Below are 20,244 nucleotides of genomic sequence, written 5' to 3' on the forward strand. Positions count from 1 at the left end.
AATCCTCTGAAGATCATTTAGTCTAACTTAATGAAACCTATATCCATCGCGTACTGACGGAAACACTGGCGGCACATATTGAGACCATATTTCCAGATCAAACCGTGCCGGTTTGGCAGTATTGTTTCTCTAAGAAAAGAAAACCATCTATTTATCTATCAACCAACTTTGCATCTAGCAAATAGGAAAATGAATTATCAAATTAACATTTACTTAATAGATCTTGAAAACAATGTAAGAAAAAGGTAGAAAGAGATCTACAATATGATACTATTTATAGAACAATAATTTTTAGCACAATTCTATATATATAAGTGTCTATGACAGAGTATAAAAGCATGTGAGAGAATGATAAGCACCAAATTCAGGATCATCATCACGTGATCAAATCTGGGGAGGGAGGAGTGAAAAAAATATGGTACACTGAAGATTTTAATGTTATTTTTAAATTGGACAAATGTAGTAAATAACACAAATTGTTAAACTTGAATGATGTGTACAAGTGTTTTTAAACATACTATATAGAGCTTTCTGTGGGTATAATTATTTCATAGTTTTTTATATTTTAAAAATATAAGAACTATATAAATAAAAACTCTATATAGCCATATAAAAAACTGAAATTATAAATTCTATAAACATTTCAAGAAGATGAATTAAAATGATAAAATATTCTAATGTATAAATTCCAGTAAGAGTTCAAAGCTGCCCTTGTGCACAACATGTTTTCCTATCCCCAGAGTTGGCAGGACTATCTGCAATTACACATCCTAGGGACTGGGGCTTTAAAAAGCAATTCACACTATAACACCAGTGTTCTGGTATGGAAACTTAAGTCTGCCTCATTCCATACTTATCCTAGGTTCAGCACTGCCCCAATTACACATCCCTCCATGTCTTTCACAATGTGCTTCAAGGAGTGATAATTTATGTGCATGCTCGATTCCATAATTTTAAGGTCAACAACTGGATCTTGATCATCTTTGCATTCCCACTGTGTGAAATGTGATTGAGTGTAATTCACAACTTAGTAAGGTAATAAAGGCCGGTAAAGTTAGATTTGCCTTAAGTCTAACTTCCTAACTGCTTCCTTCCATATTCTTTACTCAAATTGTACTGGCTTAACATTATTACACAACCTGGAATAACCCTGGTTCTGGACACATCCTTGTGAAATGAATATATTATAGCCAGCACTGGGATAAATAGGAAAACACAAACTTGAAGATATGCATAACCTACAACTCAGAAATTCTACTCCTAGATATATAGCCTAGAAAAATTTCTGCACATAAGCACAGAAAAATGTGTACAAGATTATTTTCTACAATATTCTTTCTCTAAACAAAGAAAAAATCTATCTATTGATCAACCAACTTTGTGTCTAGCAAATAGGAAAATTAGTTATAAAAATATAAAAAATAGTATTAAATTATAACCCATGATGTTTGCTCAGACACATTCCACTCCCATGTAGAGGGTGCTAATAAGTCCAAGCTCAATAAATAAACATCTTGAATGGTGAAAGTGGATGGCATTCATGTCTTCTGACTACCAACTATATATTTGGAGTTATACTATATACCTTATAGAGGTTAAATAATTTTTTCTCATAACATAAAATCATAATATGCTATATATCTGTTCTACATATAATATATGTTACAAAAGCAATTTTCTCCACTAGCATGTAAGCTTCATGAAGATAGAAAACTACCTTTCTTGATCCTTTCTGCATACCAGGGCCTATCAAAATATTTGGCATACAGTAGCACACATATGTGTGCATGTGGAATTCACACACACATACACACACATACATACATACACAGACAAATTGTAAGTTTGGATCTTTTTTCAGAGAACTGAAGTGACTGATATTACAAAAGATACTGAGGGTGGTTGATTAGGTGCAGCACAGAAGATGTTTTAGGGCAGTGAAGCAATTCATTTTAATACTGTAATGGTTAATACATGACAATAAGCAAAATCCATAGAGCTCTACAGCATGAAAAGGAAATGGTAATGTAAGCAATTTTAAAAACAATCACTCAGGAAGTTGGCAGACATCAGAATGAAATGCAGAATATGGCAAAAACATCAAAATTTATTACAAATGTGTGAAACTCCACTGAGGGGAGTGAAAGAAAGAGTGAGATGTTGATCTAAGTAACTGTGGAAATCAGTGGATTATTTAAGACTAAAGGCAAAATGAAATGTTCATAAATACTGTATATACTCTACTGGATAAAGGTTTTTTTGCCCAAGGGTATGAGTTAACAATTATTGAACCACTATTCATGTATACTGGAATGGAACAATTAAATTTATGGATGATGAATGGTAGGAGTCATATTTCTTATGGTTGGAGTAGGAGGTTACAGGTAAGCAGGAAAGGAGACTAAAATAATCAAAGTGGGACGAGATTAGAGTTGTAATACAGCTATAGATAGTTAATATAGCTATAGAAGGTTACACATAGAAAACTTTACAGATATGAGTATATACATGGGTTAGTACATACACATACATCTTCTTGTTCTGTTCACTGAGAGGGTACAGAAGCAATGACACGCAGAAAGCAAAGATCACACCTAGTGTCCAGATACCACTTTCTAATTGCTTTTATCTAATAAATGGAACCAGGGCTCCTTGGAGAAATTGTTGATTCTAAGACTACGGCAAAAAAAAAAAAGTTATTTAAGATGAGCCCAAAGCCAGAAAAATAAGGAAGTACTCACATACAAAAATGAGAGTGGTAAGTCAAAGATACAGGAACCAATGGAAGGAGCTTCCCTGGCCAACCTGGAACAATTTGAGCAATAAAATTAACAGTATTAAATTATAACCCAAAACATAAACTTAATATCATTAGTCCATGCTGATAATAACAAATAGTTGAACAAATAAATAAATGGAGAACAGACCAATTTCTTATGCAGAAGAATTCCAAATAATGTTTGTAGATAATCTACTTTCAAGGAGGGGGAGCATAACTCCCCACTACTTTTAGTGTGGGCTGCATCCACTGGCTTTCTTCCAAAGCATATAATATGGAAAGGAATAAATTAACAAGTAACTTTACAGTGTAGATACCATCAAACACGATCTCATCCAGGTAATCAAGGTTAATGTGAACAGAGATAAGTCATACAGACGGAATGTACCCTTGAGATGATGCTGTGATGAGAATGATTCCTAACCTTTGTGGTCTTCCTCTCTAAGAACCAATAATCCCAGGCTAATAACGAGATAAGTATCAAACAAATACAAATTGAGATACATTCTACAAAACAACTTGCAAGTACTCCTTAAAACTGTCAAGATTACCAAAAACAAAAAATGTCTAAGAAATTGTCGCAACATAGAAGCTCCATGACAGTGTGACAATTAAATTTAACACGGTACCGTGGGTGGGATCCTAAACAGAAAAAAACATGTTAGAGGAAAAATCTAGAGAAATTTGAATACAATATGAACTTTAAATGTAAATAATATACCAATATTATTTCATTAATTGTAACAAGCTTAATGTATGATGTTAATAATAGAGGAAAGCAGATGTGGGGTCTACAGGAGCTCTCCGTACTAACTTCATGATAATTCTGTAAGCTTAAACCTATTCTGAAATTAAAAGCTTGTATTTTTTTAAGAAAAGGAGATTGGAAGATAAATTTCAGAGAAAACAGTTGCATGCAAAATCAGGATATGGGAGCCAAAACAACATTATTATTAAAAATAAGAAATTAAGAGACAATTTTCAAATTCAACTTTTATTTTACTCTCAGGGAATATATGCACAGATTTGTTATATGGGCAAATTGCATGTTGCTGAGGTTCAGTGTATGAATGATCCTGTCATTTAGGTAGTGAGCATAGTAACTAACAGGTAGGTTTTTCACCCTCACTCCCCTACGTCCACTAACAGTCCCAAATTTCTCTGTTCCATCTTCATATCTATGTATAATCTTATCTGTTTATTTCTTCTGGAAATGGATCAGTTCCATATCTGATTATTCCCTTGGGACCTAATCAGTATCAAAATCTTTAATTGATAATAACTGGCTTGAGTAAGTTCCCTAAACTCACTAAATCTCCTATTCCTTTTCTATAAAATAACAGTACTACAAACTATAGCATTATGAATTAGATGAGGTGGTTCATTTAGTGCACTTCCAAGGTGCCTGGCACATAGTAAGACTTCAATAACTTTATTAATATTCCCCCAAGCACCAATGATAAATTGTGATGATTATTATTATTATTCAGGAGTGAGAGTTTTGGAGACAATATATATTCTGTTGTAAACTATTTCCCCTCTTCACTCTCTCACAATCTTCTATGAAATCCTACCTCTTCCTATTTTGTTTCTGAGACCCAAGGACCTCTGCATTTTTCTCTTTTTATTTAGTTTTACTTCCTAAATCACATTCATTTTTTCCCTCCTTCATTCCTTTATTTTCCAAATATTAAGATCATTTTGATTACTCTATTTTTATAAATCATGCCACCAATATTCCAGGCTTGAAACCTCAAACTAATCTTTTAATCTTCTATCTTCCTACTCAATCCAATTAACCATCATCCCCTTGCCAAAAATGGTCCTTTAAATCTCTCTTACATCTGTTCTTTTTCTATTTCATCACAAGCTTTAGGGTTTTTAAAACTCATTCCCTGTTAGCTGTTATTACATCCGATCTGACTTTCTTGTTTTCCATGTCTCCTTATACTGGACTCTTTCCCTTTAATACAACAACATGTAAGTATGTCATTGAATCAGTGGACTCAGTAGGATAAAAGCAGAAAATAGCTTTATTCTTTCTTCCATTCAACCTTCAAAAAGCTCATGAACTAATTTCTTCAGTGCATCTGCCACAAGTTTCAGGCAGTTCCTCTCAATTTTCTAGGCCCTTTTGATCACAAACAGTCTCAATCTATTTACAGATTGACAGACATGTCATCTTTAGTATGTGGTTCACCACCACAATTTACACACCATCACTTTCCTTGTCCTATCCCCCTGCCCCAGATAGGGAATTCATCAAGCTTGGGCCTGCAACAGGGTGGGAGCTTTTTTGCTCCCCTATTCCCCATTCACCTTCTTCCTCATTCCTGGCTATTCTGACTGACACCTTGAGGGACAGTACTGGGAGAAAATGTAATTAGAGAGAAACAAAGCAGTATCAGAGGGCTGATAGAAGAGTTCCTATTTCTGGATGTAATAAATGCACGAGTACAGTTTTGTTTCAACTCATTCCTCCTTTGAAAAGCACTTTTGCGGTGTGGTTTGGTTTTTTTTTTTTTTTTTTTTTTTTTTTCTCTAATAGGACCTCTGACTTCAGTTCCCAGGACACATTCCATGTAATTGCCTCATGGAAGGTGACAGATAACACACAGGTACCTTTTTCCAGAGAAATCCTCTCTCTCTCTCTCTAGTCTCTCCCATTTCACACATTTAAAAGGTGGAAGTGGGAGCTCACAGACACTGGCAGCGGTAGGTTTCCAGTCTGCTGGCATGCTCAGTGCAGGTTCCAAAGCAGGTGTTTGACCCCTATCAAGTCATTCTCAATTAGCACTGAAATTAAGGTTTAAAAACTTTTCATTTTTACATCTTTCAGATAAGCTTTGTCAACTCACACTTTTATTTTAAAAAACATTATCAAATGCTCATAAACAGCATAGGCTGTTTTGTTTTAATTTAAGCTTGTTAATTTAAAGCCCTCTCTAATATATCCTGATCAGTCATTCTAATCTATTTCCTCTACTTAGCTAAGCCAAAAATTCTTTGCTCTCCCAAATTTAATTATTGTTTTCTAAATTTTGTTTAATTGCATCACCATCTCCATCCTAATCTCTACCCTGTCAGGATTCTTTGTTGTAGACAACTGAAACTAAATTCACTTAATTCACACAGAAAATGAATTAATTAGAAGGATATTGGAGAGTTTACAGAATCAACTAGAAAGCTGGAGAACTGTTGGAAGGAAACTAAAAAAGGGAGAAAGCTCAGATTCTTTTCTAACCATGATCTGTTGAAGAGGCCCCCAACTTAATCAAACACTCATCATTATACCACTGGGCTCTCAACTGCTCTTCAGCTACAGCAAATAATCTCTCTCCCTGGCCCATCTGTTGGCTTCACTTCCACAAGATTTAGTCTTAGGCAAAGGCTCACATTCAGCCATGGCTAAATCACTTGCTCATGACTCAAAAACCATGAGGCAAAAGAAAGTGATTTAGCAGCAGATATAAGTCAAATATGACACTGTCTTTGGGTTGCATTGAGGTGGATGATTGAGTGCAGCCACCCCACAGCTGCTGAGCCCTGTGTTGCCTTCCATGGAAGCCTGGGCTCCCCTGTGGAACTTTCTCCCTCTGTCTCATATCCATGCCCACCAATGAAAATGCTAATACCCCAGCCGCCCAACTTAACAGATTCAAGAACAAGGAAAAAGACGGTAGAGAAATGAAGCATCACAGAATAGATGTCAATGTGGAGTTGTGGAAAGCTAAGAAGGAGAAATGTAAGCTATTTCCTGATGATGCTACCTCTCCACCGTAGGAGAACTGCAACATCCAGCATACTGTAAATTGGTCTGCTGATGACATTGTCAAAGGCATAAATAACAACAATATGGAAAGTCAGCTCCAAGCTACTCAAGCTGCCAGGAAACTACCTTCTAGAGAAAACCAGCTCCCCAGAGACAACATAATCAAGGCTGGTTTGATTCCAACATTTCTCTCCTTCTTTGGAAGAATTGATTATAGTCCCATTCAGTTTGAATCTGCTTGGGCACTCACTAACATTGCTTCTGGGACATCAGAACAGACCAAGGCTGTGTTAGGCAGAGGTGCCATCCAGGCATTCATTTCTCTATTGATATCTCCCTAAACTCACATCAGTGAACAAGCTGTGTGGGCTCTAGGAAACATTGCAGGTGATGGTTCCATTTCCTGAGACTTGGCTATCCATCACAGTGCTGTTAAGTCACTGTTGACTCTTCTTGCAGTTCCTGATACGTCATCTTTAGTATGTGGCTACTTACATAATCTTACCTGGACACTTTCAAATCTTTGCCACAATAAGAATACTTGCACCCGCTTTAGATTCTGTTGAGCAAATTCTTCCTAACTTAGTTTGGTCCCTGTACCATAACGATCCAGAAATATTAGCAGATACCTGCTGAGCTATTTCCTACCTTTCTGATAGTCCAAATGAATGAACTGACATGATTGTGAAAACATACCATGTTTTGCCCCAACTCTTGAAGTCTCTAGGAGCTTCCAAATTGCTAATTGTGACTTCAGCACTAAGAACCATTGGGAATATTGCCACTGGTACAGATAAACAGACTCAGGTTGTGATCGATGCAGAAGCACTCACTATCTTTCCCAGCCTGTTAATCAACCCAAAAACTAACAGTCAAACATCACAACTGGCCATTAGGACCAGATAGAGCAAGTTGTGAATCATGAATTAGTTCCATTCTCCATCAGTTTTCTCTCTAAGACAGATTTTAAGACAAAAAAAGGAATCTGTATGGGCCATAACGAACTGTATCAATGGTAGAACAATTGAACAGACTGTATACCTTGTTCATTATGGCATAATAGAACCACTGATGAACCTCTTAACTTCAAGAAATGCCAAGATTATTTTGGTTATTCTGGATGCTATTTCAAAAATCTTTCAGGCCGTGGAAAAAGAGGTGAAACTAAGAAAGCTAGTATGAGTAAAGATGTAGAGGCTTAGAAAAGTTGAAGCTCTACAAAACCATGAAAATGAGTCTGTGTGTAAGACTTTATTAAGCTTAATTAAGAAGAATTTCTCTGTAGAGAAAGAGGAAGATCAAAATGTTGTGCCAGAAACTACCTCTGAAGGCTGTACCTTCCAAGTTCAGAATGGGACTTTTGGGACCTTTAACTTTTAGATCATGTAACTGAAGCATAAAGTTGTGTAATGTTTGGTATAAGTTTGTATTACTGCTTCTCTACTAAGACCTCTTTTTAAATAGGGTTTCTTATTGTAGCATTTTTTATACTGAACTTAAACAGTTCCAAATTGTACACACTGTATGAAGTTTGTCTTCTAAATGGGTTTCTTATTTCTATGTGGAATTTTATATCTCACAGTGTCCTGTTCATAAAGTACACCCTTTTCTTAACATCGAAAAAAAGAAAGAAGTCAAATTTATTAAATTTTATACACAAAAAGGCTGTTTTTAAAAAGAAGTCCTAAGAGAATATATCAAAAAGGATTAGACTTTATGGAAAATACCTGCAAAATAATTGGGAACAAGACTTTTATGTGAAAAGTGAGTGTTTTCTATATACAAAAACAAGGAGAAAATATGAGAAATTAATTTAAGCAATAAGGACAAACATACTAAAATACCTAAAGTTAAATATAGACCTGCATGAAAAAACTATAATTAATTTCTGATGTGCAGCTGAATAATTTGATAAATTAAGACAGTCAATATTTTTTAATGGAAACACTATTTTAAAATAGCTCTTTTTATTTACCTCACCTATAATCCTGGATTTGCATTAAGATTTGTAATTGCATGCCCTACTAAATACTAGGAAGTTAGCATGTGAATTAAATTTTAATTTGACTCAATCAAATTAACAAAATTTAATTTTTTGGAGGGAGGTGGTATTTATTGGTTCTGTGTGTATCTGTGTGTGTTCTGAAAACAGTTTGAAGTCAGTTTATAGAGATATTGATTAGCTTATACAGAGTCTATATAGAGATATATAGAATTTTTACATATTTAATATATTTAATATTAACATAAAATAATTAAGCAGAAAAAATATCTAAGCTCATAGTAAAGCTATGGTATTCATATTTCTACCCAAATAGGTGTTCATATTTTAAATCTGAACTATCACTAAAAATTATGTTAACTTTATCCTAATTTCAAACTGTCCATACTAAAGATATCTTATTAATTGATACACTCCATTATATTTCTAATTCAGAAACTAGATTGTTAGATTATGCTTGATTTTTTGTACAGTCTTGTTCTGCTATTAGAGGTTGGGCAGAAGACAAGGTAGGTTAACATGGCCCTATCTCACCTTGAAGAACCTCATGTCTAAACAATCAGCTTATACCCCTAATACAAGTGGTCAAGATTTGATGTGGGTAGAGACGTAAGGCAAAAATTAATGAAGTTGAGAACAATTAAGGAACTTTTGTCAAACTGCTGGCAAACAAGTGGTATACAGTGGATTCCCATGTTATTTTTAACTTACTTTTCACTTCCAGAATTACTTGCTGCTAATTCTAATCAGAAATAGCTGTCACTAAAGAATATGAGACTGCCAAAATCTCTGTGTAACCATATGAAAACTTCAGATCCTGCCTGATATCAGCATGACTGTCCTCAAGGGCTTGTGCTACATCTCCAAATCCTCACATGCTGCCTGCTTGTTCTAGGGTTGTCTTGACCCTAAATAACCCCATGCTGCATGCAAACAATTGTGCCTCAGTCCCTCTGTTCTCTTAAGAATATGTCGATGTGCTTTTATTATTCATTTCATCCTGGTAAAGTGAGGGGTGGCTTTGCCTACAAAAACAAAACAAAGAACAATAACAAAAAAAAAATCTGGAGTGTTTTTTAGCTAGAAAATTCCCCTTCAGATACAGGTCCAGTCAAATGTACCCATTGGTTACTTATTTCCTTTTTGGTGAACTGTACAGACTGAAAACATATTTTTGGTTCACTGAGACTGTTTAAGCTCCCATAGTCAAATCACCCTTCATTCCCAGTGTTACATAGTAGCCTCATAAGTAGTTCCTGGTGTGGAAAGGATGTCTTCGAACACCCTCATTCAAAAGGACAAGATGTTCATTCATTCATTCAACAAATATTTATTGAATGAGTACTGTGTGCCAAACACTGGGTATTTGGTGATGAATTAAAAATAACCAAACCCCATGTTTTCATAGATTTTTACATCCTGGTGGGGAGAAACAGATAATAAACAAAATAAATAGATAAGCCACTTTCTGGATCTAAGTCAGACTATTTCAACTACACTGTTCCTTGAGGACACCAAGATTACAGTGTCCACTGACGTCTGGCTGGTTGAGATCTTATTGCTACAGATTTTCTCCACTACTTTTCCTTCTTGCTGGGTATAGCTGCTCCAGGGTTTTTTTTTGCTAATACTCACAATTCCAGAAATGTCTACAATTTAATGAGTTTCTGCTAAAAACAGTCCTACTCCCAATAAGGCCCATTAAACACACAAAGGTATAATAATTGGAAAAGAAGCATTGTTTATTATATTTCAAGAAGAAGTAAGGTGAGAATGTATAATATTTATGAAATGTTTATGATATCATCCAAAACTATCATAAACTATAATAAATACAGTAGCTCTTTCCTTCACCAATTCACTGCTCAACTGTTTTAACTGGCCATTCAGGTTTTCATATTTGCACTCTTTACCTTTTTATGAAACCAGTTGGCCTAGTGATACACTAATCAATCTTCATAAAAAAAATCTCATTACATAGACAGTTAAATACAATAAACCATACATTCAAGACGGAAAAAGATAACACACATTATTGAAACAACTTTATCAGAAATGAAAGTATGAAACTTTATTGGGCACTGTGAATCTGGTGGGTGTGAAGACTTTGTTTCTGAGCTCAAAAACAAAATTTTTAATTTGGCTCTTTTTGAAGTGATGGAGTTTCTGTCTGTTTTAACACCTCTGGTGTGAAGATAAGTTTTGCAGAATTAGAGATAAGTTAACATTGCTTTGAAGGTATTTACACTTTATCTTTTTGATAAGTGTCTTTTAAGAACAATAAAGAGATTTATTTCTGTCAAGTACTAGTGAAAATATTATGAGTGTTCTCAACTGCTTTGGTATTTTATCAAAGGCATGGTGCATATGTGGCAGTTGAATACTAGATAAAGTTTGCAAGCAACAGAGAGAGTAGAGCAGGGAAGGGAGAAGAAGAGAGATGATAAATTCCCCAATTACCTTTTTTTAATGGACTACATATTAAGAAAAATCAAACCAAGCATATCTGTAAGAGAATGTCAATTAACAAATTCATTGATTATCATACTTTTTATAGTTCTGTGAAAAGCAACCATTTTTTAGATTATAATCCTGTATCATGATCAGTGAGTTTGCTAATAGACACTCTCTTACGGATATGGTTAGTTTGCTTTATTGAAAATGTTGGCTTTTTATAAAATGTAAATTTACCCTTGCAGTTAAATTAAATACTTACTGACTTATGTTAGAGAAATTGGTAATGACCAGTTGACTATTTAGGAGTTGAAAATAGAAGAGTTATATGTCATTCAAAACAAAAGACTTGTACATTTTTTTTTTTTAGTACTAATCTTCAAAACACAATGACACTTTACCTAAGTCAACACTCTGCACACTGTTGCCCATGACGGTTTGCTATTGGTCTACACAAGTAGAGTAGATGAGTAGAAGGGTTTCTAAATCTTTAGAGCTATTTAACAGAGCAATTTAATACCTGTTTAATAAATAATAGGAGCTTTTAAATTTACCATATTTCATTTTTCTAGTTATTTATTCTCACTGTAGTTTACAAATAAATTTGTCTGCAACATACAGAAGTTTTTCTTTTTTAAAATCCTCCTTCACCAAAGATAGAAAACAAAATAGAAGACATTAGGTATGGGGAAATGGAGGTTCATTTTGTTTTCTTTATTTGTAAAGGACAAGTTTTTAGAAATATTCTGCAATAGAGGTTAAGACAATTTTTTAGAGGATCTTTTCTTCCTTTTATTTCCTTTATTTCCCCTTTGCTTTCAAGTTTAAGTAATTTGCTCTAGCACTGATTTGATTGGGTCAAATATATTGCTTTCAAAGTCTTCAGTGAAGCAAATTTTTTTCTACTTTACTTCATTTGTTCGTTATCTCAACAAATTTCCTTTAAATTTTTGACATATGCACAAATTTTTAACAGCAGTTTTATACCTTAACTAGAGCCAAATTCATATCCTGGGTAATAAATACAGCAGTAATTGGTTGCTTATCTCTCTTTTTCACTCCCACCATAGATTTATCCATACCCAATGAATGTCAGTTGCAGAATGTGACCTTGTCAAGCTTTCTTTTCATAGACTTTCAGGGGTTTAGAATTAGAAACAATGGAAAAATTCTTGCAATCACAAAACTATACTCCCTCTGCTCTCACATCAACTTAATGACAGAAGCAAATACTTATGCATGTTTAGGTTTCTCCCCTTCTTCACCCTGTGCATTGGCACAGCTGCCTATAGATGATAGGGACATGCAAAAGTATTCAAGGAGTAAAGAAACCAAACAAGTAAGGAAAGCTCTCTATTTTCAATCCCATGAAATAATCAAGTTATTCACCTTAGGAACAAATCCCTGTTGTAGTGATGACAACTGAAAATTAGATTTCTAACAGACTAGAAAAATGCCCTCAAACCGCAGATTCTGACATATGGAAATTCATTTAAAAACCTGCTGGTAGGTTTTTTTTCTATTTTGCTTAAAACTGTTACAGGTTAGTGTATTAGACTGTTTTCACATTGCTGATAAAACCAAACCCAAGACTGGGAAGAAAAAGAGGTTTAATTGGATTTATAGTTCCACCTGGCTCAGGAGGCCTCAGAATCATGGCAGGAGGAATCTTGCTGCCACCATACTTCTTACATGGTGGCAGCAAGAGAAAATAAGAAGCAAAAGGTTAAACTCTTGGTAAACCCATCAGGTCTCATGAGACTTATTGACTATCACAAGAATAGCATGGGAAAGACTGGCTCTCATGATTCAATTACCTTCCCCTGATAGGTAATTCCCACAACACATGGTAATTCTGGGAGATACAATTCAAGTTGAGATTTGTGTGGGGACACAGTCAAATCATATCATTCCACCCTGCCCTCTCCAAATCTCATATCTTCACATTTCAAACCAATCTTGCATCCCCCACAGCCTCCAAAAGCCTTAATAACTCATTTCAGCATTAACCCAAAAATCCACTGTCCACAGCTTTATCTGAGACAAAGTAAGTCCCTTCTGCCTAGGAGCCTGTAAAATTGAAAGCAAGCTAGTTACTTCCTAGATACAATGGGGATACAGGTATTGGGCAAATATAGCCATTCCAAATGGAAGAAATAGGCCAAAACAAAGGGGTTACAGGGCCCGTTGAAGTAAAAAATCCAGTGGGACAGCCAAATTTTAAAGCTCCAAAATGATCTCCTTTGACTCCAGGTCTCATATCCAGGTCACACTGATGCAACAGGTAGATTCCCATAGTCTTGGGCAGCTCTACCCCCATGGCTTTGCAGGGTACAGCCTCCCTTCTGACTGCCTTCATGGGCTGGCATTGGGTGTCTGCAGCTTTTCCAGGTACATGGTGCAAGCTGCCAGTGAATCTACCATTCTGGGTTCTGGAAGACAATGGCCCTCTTCTCACCTCCACTAGGCAGTGCCCCAGTAGGGACTCCATGTAAGGTCTCCAATCCCACATTTCCCTTCTGCACTGCCCTAGCTGAGGTTCTCCATGAGGACCCTGCCCTGCAGCAAACTTTTGTCTGGGCATTCAGGAGTTTTCTTACATCTTCTGAAGTCTAGGTGGAGGTTCCTAAATCTCAATTTTTGACTTCTGTGCACCTGCAGGCTCAATACCACATGGAAGCTGCCATGGCTTGGGGCTTCCACCCTCTGAAGCCACAGACAAAGCTGTACATTAGCCCCTTCCAGCCATGGCTGGAGTGGCTGTGACACAGGGCACCAGATTCCTAGACAGCACACAGCACAGGGACCTAGAGCCCAGCCCATGAAACCGCATTTTCCTCCTGGGCCTCTGGGTCCAGGAAGGTCTCTGACACGGCCTAGAGATATTTTCCCCATGGTCTTGGAGATTAACATTAGGGTTCTTGCTACTTATGCAAATTTCTGCTGCTACTTTAAATTTTTTCTCAAAAAAAAAAAAAAGGGATTTTTGTTTTCTACTCGATTATCAAGCTGCAAATTTTCTCAACTTTTATGCTGCTTTTCTTTTAAAGTGGAATGCTTTTAACAGCACCCACACCACCTTTTGAATGCTTCACTGCTTAGAAATTTCTTCCATCAAATGCCCTAAGTCATCTCTCTCAAGTTTAAAATTCCACAAATCTCTAGGGCAGGGTCAAAATACCACTAGTCTCTGCTTAAACAAACAAGAGCCACCTTTGCTCCAGTTCCCAGCAAGTTCCTCATCTCCATCTGAGGATGGAGGTCCTCACCATCTGAGGTCCACCTCAGCTTGGACCTTATTGTTCATATCACTATCAGCATTTTTTTTTCCAAAGCATTCAACAAGTCTATAGGAGGTTCCAAACCTTCCTACATTTTTCTCTCTTCTGAGCTCTCCAAACTGTTCCAATCTCTGCCTGTTATCCCGTCGTAAAGTTGCTTCCACATTTGGGGTTATCTTTTCAGGCATGCCCCACTCTACTGGTACCAATTTACTGTATTTGTTTGTTTTCACACTGCTTAAAGACACACGCAAGACTGGGAAGAAAAAGAGGTTTAATAGGACTTACAGTTCCACATGGCTGGGGACGCCTCTGACGCATGGCAGGATGCAAAATGTACTTCCCGCCAAGGGAAAATGAGAGGGAAGCAAAAGCAGAACCCCCTGATAAACCAACCACAACTCATGAGACTTATTCACTATCATGAGACTAGCACAGGAAAGTCCGGCTCCCATGCTGCAATTATCTCCCCTTGGGTTTCTCCTACAACACACGGTAACTCTGGGAGATACAACTCAAGTTCAGATTTGAGTGGGAACACAGCCAAACCATATTAGTTAGCCTTACCCTTGAGCAGAGAAAGAAATAGTCTTTGAGATATAACTAAAGAGGCTCCTAAAAGGTAATTCTTTAAATGCATTCAAAAGCCAAGATAAATTGATAGATAGATGTAAGGATAGACAAGAAGATGTGTGATTAAGCAAATACAGCAAATATTAATTGTAGAATTTAGGTAGTGGGACTATGGGTGGTCACTATACAATCTTTTCAACTTTTCTGCATGTCTGAAATATTTTCATAATAAATGATTTGGTGGGAAAAAGGCAATTTTTCCTCCCTGGGCCCAAATGTATCTTCCCAAAGTTCTGTCAGGCCTTCTGAAATGCCCCATTAAATACTGTAAGTCTTGTTAGATTATTTCACAGTATCTTTCTTTTGAAATGCAAACTCAGATGGGATATAAAAAACATTGAAAAACGTTGTTAGAAGAAAAATTATGATTAATCAACAACTTACATAGCTAATATAGGTATTATTTTATCTAATTCTTCAGATAACTTTTTTAAATTAGGCATAATTTTTGGTGTCAAGATCGTGTTTTTAGTACCAGTAGTTCCTTGGGTTCTATAATTTAACAAAAACCACAACACCATAGATTTTACTGAAGTGTTGATGGCTTTGGGGCAATAGGTGCAAAGAAATGAAAAGAAAGCTCCCAAAATAAACATTCTGAATACTTATTTAAGAAAGAAAATATTACCTTCCTCATCTTTCCATCATAATACAATTACTTACCTTATTAGAGGATACCTTAGAAGATGCTGTCCTGTCTTCTGTTGAGTCTCAGCATTTTGGTTTTGATTTGTTTTTGTTTTGTTTTGTTAGAAACAGAGTCTTGCTCTGTTATCCAGACTGGAGTGCAGTGGTGCAATCTCAGCTCGCTGCAACCTCTGACTCCCAGGTTCAAGTAATTCTCCTGCCTTAGCCTCTCAAGTAGCTGGGACTACAGAAACACACCACCATACCTGGTTAATGTTTGTATTTTTAGTAGACATGGGGTTTTACCATGTTGGCCAGGCTGATTTCGAACTCCTGACCTCAAGTGATTCACCCACCTCAGCCTCCCAGAGTACTGGGATTACAAGCGTGAGGCACTGTGCCTGGCATCTCAGCATTTTGAAACATTCAACTTAACATCTTGCTACTGGGCAACCATAGTAAGGTCAAGTATTCTTAAGATGAAAGAATTACAATCATACAGTCTTTCCTCTATCTATGTCTCAAATCATAGAGAACTGCAAATGGCTTCAAGTAAAGGAGCAAAAGGAACAGAAGGATCATTGTCCTGTGACAAAATAACACTTTGGGAGATAAAAACATCATGTCTTTGGCTTATCCTTGTATAACTGAGGTAGAAAATAGATTCTGAAGTCCACAGCTCTTTGAGTTGGGTATCTTGCAGAGCTCATCCCATTCTATTTGAACACAGTCCTTTAAGCTCCTCAATATATGGCATTCTCCAGAAATTTATACAAAAATAAGGATCAGAGTAGTTTTATAACTTGTGTAAAGCTACACAGCTAGACAGTGGGGAAATGAAGCTCAAACAGAGCTGTTTGACATTTTTAAATGTTCTTATACTCTGCTATAATATAATAAGTTATAATATAAACAACGTAAGCGTTGATGATAACAGCAGCTTTCACCTGAAAAGAGAATAATATTGGTGTGCATAACAGTACCTAGAGATAGCATTAAGACATCCCATGGATGGGGTATCAAGAGAGCCTGAAGCATAATAAAAGATAAAGCATCAGAAATAGTGAAAGTACAAAGAAAGAAAAATTGAAAACATCAAAAGTAACTTCACATATTCCCATTTTGCTAACCCTATGCATAATTTCAGTTATGTCCATAATAATAAATACAGTGTGGTTTCCCATGATAGTTTATACCTATTGTCCTGCATAATTATTAGCAAAAATATTTTGTTTAGATTATAATTTATATGTTTATTCTATTTAGACTAGAAAGATGTGTATTAGCAAATGACTCATTAGAGAAAAAAATGTATCTCATGAGAAGGATCTCTTTTAAGTTGGATATAATCGTAATTAAACGGTAACAAAAAGTATTTTGTGCAGCTATCATTTTAGTCACTCTGTAACTCATTGGCTTCTATTTTTGAGTAAATCAATCCAACTAGAATGACTGTTCTATAAAGAATCCTTGAGTTCATAGAAATATTGTTATTCTCATTTTACAAAGTGGTCTCTCTGGTCTGGGCATATTGCCCACATTCACAGGTAAGTGTTCTCCATCTATCACATTTACATCATTATGTAAATGCCAATTCTATGTTTAGTATGAATTTTCACATATGCTTTCAAATATGAAATAAAGTCTGTTTAGAGAATGGAAACTACTACTTCTGATTCTTAAAGTTTAGTCCCCAATTTACTTTGTATCTTAATTTATATATGTGGTAAAATGAATGATGACAATGTTTTTAAAAATGAAATGGGCTAAAAAATATTTAATTTAACTGCCCACAAAAGCTAGATAAAATGTCTAGTTTGTTGAGATGTTATATAGTTACAGTTTATAATAAGTCATGCTTTGTCAAACTGCTAGACAAAAGTATGTTATCCACTTCATGCAAAAGGAGTCTTTGGGCAGAGTTCAAAGTAAATTCTGATTGTGCATGTCAAGTCAGATAAACCCAAGAGAGGAAACTGGGAAATATAGGTACATATCTCCCCAAGAGATCTCTGTAAGAACTGGAGTATCTCTTGTCAACTTCAGATCATGAATTAACTATGCCACCTTGGACACATCATCTCACTTCACTAGAGCTGTTTCTTCATTTATAGAATTAAGGTTTGTGGTTTAAGGTTTTTCTGGCTGTAAAATTACACACAACAAAATCTGACCACAGTTTGAAAAAAAAAATTCTTCTTCTATCTTAAGCTTTTTGAATCCCGAATATGAGACATCAGTATGACTGTAGGACATACTGAAGTTTATTGTGTATCAAACACTATGCACAGTGTTTGAGGTTATATGCAGTGTTGTGTGATACTCTCTTTATGTTGTAGTCTTTGAATCTTAAATAATCCTGTGAAGGGCTGAGGAGGAATGCCATACCTGAGAACAAGATACTAATATAGGAGTTAAGAAGAAATCACTTAGGCAGATAGTAAGGGTATGGGAGTCCTCAGTAAGGCTTTCTTTTTAACAAAAAGCAGTCCCCAAATAATTTTCTAACAGAGAGCAGACTGTAAAATACATCTGAAGACACAGACAAGCAAGCTCGGAGTTTGCATGGTGAATGCTGGAAGAAACCAGGGACAAGATATGTTCAAGATGGCAGCTCCATCTTCCCTCTCTGCCAACCACCTCTGCAGTAAGGAGCAGACAAGATGGCACTGACCAAAAGGAAAACTCATTTGCATAATAAGATTAGGGTGGAGAGACCAGCCTTCCCCACACACTATGTAAATGTTATACCTCATCAAACCAATCCGTGAGCCCTACATAAATCAGACACCACCTCCCCAAGCTGGACTATAAAATCTGGCACATCTGCTTCCAACTGGTCTTTTCCACTCAGAAGAACCCTCTCTATATAGAGAGAGCTGCTTTTCTTTCTCTTTTCTTCTGTCTATTAAACCTCCACTCCTAAACTCACGTGTGTTCGTGTCCTAAATTTTCCTGGTGTGAGATTACAAACCCTGTGTATGTACCACAGACACAGTAGCTGTGTCATATGGGGAACCTCATCCAGGATACCAAGGTACAACAGTCATTGAAACAGTGAGTAGAGGAGCGGATTCCAACTTTGTCCTTTCATTTCAGGGCTCTCGGCCTCCATTTTAGAACCAAATTAGATCAATAATGGGCATCCGTTAACCAGGTTAAAACATGGTTAGCATGGCTCTCATTCTTAAGGACTTGCATGTGAGTCTCACTGGGGAGGAGATGGAGAATCTCCCAATATCCACGGGTTGCTGGGCAGATTGGCCATATTTGAACCAGCTTCCATTCATTAAGGACTTTGCTGTTGCAGGGGGCTAGAAGAAGTTTTGGAGCAACTGAGGATTTCTGGCTGCAGTTACCCCCCAGCATTATCCAAAGGCTCCTGGACTGACCCCAGCCTGCAACTACCGAATGGGGTGTCAGCAACAGGATCTCCGACTTTCCTATCATAATTTCCTCCTTTCCTATCCACAACTACCATATCTTCTGCCCTCTCTATGTATGCTATGTTCAGGGAAGTAATCTTGTTTGGCAAGATCAGGAAATGTCATAGTAACCAGAGATATAACTCAAGGGAAGGCGTCTTTGTAATTTTTTAGGAACAGAGGAATCCCCCCTCCCACAGTAAGTGTCACTCTTTGCCCTTGGTCTGGAGAGCACATGGCATTTTCTCTCTCTCTGCCCTTGGTCTGGAGAGTACATGGAACTTCCAAGTCTCTGTCCTTGGCTTGGAGGGCACATGGTATTTCAAGGTCAAAAGCACCACCTAATGGAATAGGGATTGTCTCCATGAGGCACATTGTGGGTCCTTTACCAAAACACTCTAGCTTCCCAATTCTCTTCCCTTTGTGCACCTCTCTACTAGAAACCAGGCTTCATGTTGCTTCTTTAAACAGGAAAATTCTGCCTTCAACAACCAGGAGTAAAATATCCTCCAAAGCCAAATTTTAGTCTTGATACTGTCCCATTACCAGGAAAATAGACATTTGGTCCCAGTGTTCTTTTAAGGCACCTATTCTGCCTCCAAGTAGAATGGTACTTAATTAGTAATGAGATTTTAAGTTCAGAAGTTAACCAGAACCATTCTAAGGGTAAACACTTAGGCACAGGTTATAATAGCAGTAAATGGAGCTCAAACTAGCACACTACCTCCATTAAAGAGGGAAGTGCAATAGTTACCCAGATGCAACTGTCACATAGTCTCTCCAAAGACTTTTTTTTCCCTGAGGAGCCAGGAAGGTCATAGAAGTCTAGAAAGTCAAAGGGAAATCACAGACAGGACTAGAATCACATGGGTAAGCATGACTAATCCCAATCTCTAATCCTCTGGTTCCATGGCTGGGGGTCATGCCTGCAACCATGGGCAGCACATTCAACAATGTACTGGCTCCCGGGAACTATGGAGAAAAAAAACAATCAGTGGCGGACACCCCTGCTGTCTTCCCATCCACCCTGGGTCACACCAAAAGGAGACTAAAGGGACACCTTTTTCTCACTTTTCTTTCTAAATAAGTAACACATCACCTTCAACTTGCACCCCTTTGGAGTGCATTCTGAAACAGAAGGACTCTTTTGACCCTGAGACTTTGAAGAAAAAGTAGTTTATTTTCTTTTACACAAGGGTATGTCCTTCTTATGCTCTTGAACCAGCCTGGCTTCTAGAAGGGAGCCTTAATTTTAATATTATCCAGCAATT

The 20,244-nt window shown here is 36.6% G+C and overlaps 1 pseudogene; it reads left to right on the top strand.

Moving 5' to 3' along the window:
* The first annotated feature begins 6,376 nt into the window (after positions 1 to 6,376).
* On the top strand, positions 6,377 to 7,931 carry LOC100393908 (importin subunit alpha-1 pseudogene; annotated as a pseudogene).
* Positions 7,932 to 20,244: the final 12,313 nt, after the last annotated feature.

The sequence above is a fragment of the Callithrix jacchus genome, chromosome 11 (genome assembly GCF_049354715.1).
Source record: "Callithrix jacchus isolate 240 chromosome 11, calJac240_pri, whole genome shotgun sequence".
In the NCBI taxonomy this organism is placed as follows: domain Eukaryota; kingdom Metazoa; phylum Chordata; class Mammalia; order Primates; family Cebidae; genus Callithrix; species Callithrix jacchus.